This window comes from Mandrillus leucophaeus, unplaced genomic scaffold (genome assembly GCF_000951045.1).
Source record: "Mandrillus leucophaeus isolate KB7577 unplaced genomic scaffold, Mleu.le_1.0 Scaffold17, whole genome shotgun sequence".
NCBI classification, from domain to species: domain Eukaryota; kingdom Metazoa; phylum Chordata; class Mammalia; order Primates; family Cercopithecidae; genus Mandrillus; species Mandrillus leucophaeus.
In genome coordinates, this window is record NW_012101698.1 from 7201866 (window position 1) to 7204864 (window position 2999).

The 2999-nt window shown below is 51.0% G+C and overlaps 1 protein-coding gene and 1 pseudogene across 2 annotated transcripts in view; both read right to left on the reverse strand.

Moving 5' to 3' along the window:
• LOC105537264 overlaps nt 1-1004 on the reverse strand; it is a 21047-nt pseudogene extending 20043 nt beyond the window's left edge. The window contains exons 1-2 of the transcript XR_001005692.1: nt 941-1004; nt 285-301 (exon numbers count right to left, since the gene is read on the reverse strand). The product of XR_001005692.1 is annotated as a transmembrane protein 231-like (transcript). The remainder of the gene's footprint in view (nt 1-284; nt 302-940) is intronic.
• Nucleotides 1-2999, reverse strand: part of TMEM170A (transmembrane protein 170A) — a 78189-nt gene that overhangs the window by 71227 nt on the left and 3963 nt on the right. The gene's annotated exons all lie outside the window — the stretch shown is intronic.

The window sequence follows — 2999 nt, forward strand, 5'->3', positions numbered from 1 at the left end:
CCCGGCTAGTTTTTTTGTATTTTTTTAGTAGAAACGGGGTTTCACCGTGTTAGCCAGGATGGCCTCGATCTCCTGACCTCATGATCCGCCCATCTCGGCCTCCCAAAGTGCTGGGATTACAGGCTTGAGCCACCGCGCCCGGCCAACAAAAAGTTTTAAAGAAAATATTCAGGATGACCTGACATGTTGGAGACCTGAAGGAAGTGAGGTGATGAGGTGATGGGGTGCAACAATGTCTCAGGGATGAAGGATCTAGACTCAACAAGTGCATGTGCTCTGGGTACCCGTGGGGCCAGTACAGCTGGCAGAATGGGTGAGAGGGAGAGCAGGGTGGACACAGGGGACAGAGAAGTGAGGATGCAAAGGGTGTGTCTCCCAAAAACAACCTGTCACTAAGCTAGACTCTCACCCCTATGGGCTAACAAGGGTTGGCTCTGTTATCACTTGGACCACTGAAGAAGTCAATTAATTAATTCCATTTAGTTGAAAGTAAGCCTAACATATGTGCAACAGCTACAAAGGCAGGCATTCAAAGGTCACTACTTCCTCAACACAAACTCCAGGTCACTATCTAACCTCCCACAGGTGCCTGGCCAAGAGAATTCACAAATGACACAACCACTTCACACCTATGAGGTATATGCAGGATTTGAAACAATTATTATATCCATTGATTGTCCCACGTGATCCCTCCACGTATCTGAGGAGAGAGGTGGGTACTCTCATGCCCAGGATATGGATAGATAAATTGAGGCTGAATAAACGAACTACTGCCCTTCCTCCACCAATGAAAAAAGCCACCTTTAGTCAATAGTGTCAATCAGAAATTGAGGGCAGGATTCTCGGTCCTCAGGGTTTCAGGCCCCACCTCTTCCACAACAAACTCATATCCTCCTGCAGCTTCTCTTCTGCCTGCCATTAGGCCAGGAGCTAATCCTACCTTTGCTGCCCAGAGACTCGCCCTCCCTGGCTGGCAGCAGCTCCAGAGGGGGCAGCGCCCGCATTTGGATACTGCTCTTCCCTGACAAATGTGCACCCACCAGAGCTCTGGCGCCCACACAAATCCCTCCTGCCTGGGCAGCTACTGTGGCCCCTGGCTCAGTCAAGAGCAGCCTGGCCTCTCAGCTGAGGCCCCCTGTCCACCACCCACCGCCAGCTCATCCCCAAGCCCCAGCACAGCACCGCGCCTCTCTTCCAAGGCAGAAAGACCACCTTCTATCCCGAATCCTCACCTGCCACTCCCAAATCAATCTGACCCTCTGACCACCCAAACACCTAGTCTGTAGAAAGTTCTATGATGGCATCAGGAATTCACTGGTCGAAAGCGAAAAAATGGGATGCAAACCTGCCTCCAAGAACTCAGACTAAGACCTGGTGTGGTGGCTCACACCTGTAATCTCAGCACTTTGGGAGGCCGAGGCAGGTGGATCTCACCTGAGGTCAGGAGTTCAAGACCAGCCTGGTCAACATGGTGAAACCCCATCTCTACTACTACTAATAATAATAAAAATTGGCTAGCCGTGGTGGCGTGTGGCTGTAATCCCAGTTACTCGGGAGCCTGAGGCAGGAGAATCACTGGAATCTGGGAGGCAGAGGTTGCAGTGAGCTGAGATTGTGCCACTGCACTAGAGCCTGGGCGACTGAGACCAGACTGAGACTCTGTTCCCCCACCAAAAAAAAGCAAATAACAACAAAAACAAAAATTAGCTGTGCATGGTGGCACGCTCCTGTAATCCCAGCCACTTGGGAGGCTAACGCAGGAGAATTGGTTGAATCTGGGAGGCGGAGGCTGCAGTGAGCCGAGATCACACCACCACTGCCCTCCAGCCTGGGCGACAGAGCAAGACTCTGTCTCAAAAAAACAAAAAAAAGAACTCAGATTAATCACCACTGCCTGCTGTCTGCCCCCACTGACATGAGATCACCCCCTGGACCCCTGCTGTGGAAGGCTTCTGCTGAAGCCGTGATAAGCATAGCTTTTAGTAGTAATTCAAGGCACTGCTGGAGCCTGGCTTCTTACTGACTGTCCCATAACCATCAGGGCAGTGACCTAGGAGGCAGGACCCTGATCTGCCAGAAACACATGAAGCTGGAAACTTCCAGAAAAGTGGGTCTGGACACAGGTATGCCAACCAACTAAGGGCTGAACAGTGTGCACCACAGATTCCCGTGTTAAACATGATAGGGCTGTGGCCTTACAAGAGGAAGAGATCTCAATCTCCTGATATCTCTCTCTCTGCTCTGTGAGGACATAGAAGGCACTCAACTTCAAGTCAGAACCCAACCATGCTGGCACCCTTATCTGGCACCCTTATCTCACACTTCCATCCTCCAGAACTGAGGAAACAATGTCTGTGTGTGTGTGTTCAGAGACATGGTCCCTCTCCGTTGCCCAGGCTGGAATGCAGTGCTTGATCACAGCTCACCGCACCCTTGAACTCCTGGTCTCAAGCAATCCTCCCACCTTGGCCTCCCAAAGTGCTGGCATTACAGGTGTGAGCCACAAGGCCAGCCAATGTCTGTTTTTTTCTTTTGTTTGTTTGTTTTTGAGACAGAGTTTCACTCTTGTTGCCCAGGCTGTAGTGCAGTGGTGCCATCTTGGCTCACTGCAACCTCTGCCTCCCGGGTTCAAGCGATTCTCCTGTCTCAGCCTCCTGAGAAGCTGGGATTACAGACATGTGCCACCACGGCCGGCTAATTTTTTGTATTTTTAGTAGAGACGGAGTTTCACCATGTTGGTCAGGCTGTCTCGAACTTCTGACCTCAGGTGATCCGCCCGCCTCAGCCTCCCAAAGTGCTGGGATTACAGGCATGAGCCACTGCACCTGACCCCAGTGTCTGCTTTTTAAGACAAACTAATCTGTGGTATTTCATTAAGGCAGCACAACCTAAGATACCAACACTCAACCATTCCCACTTCCCCAGGAACACAGCCCCTGCCCCAGGAGGTCTGCTAGGTGTCTGACCCACATCTCATTTTTCCTTTTTTTTTTTTTTTT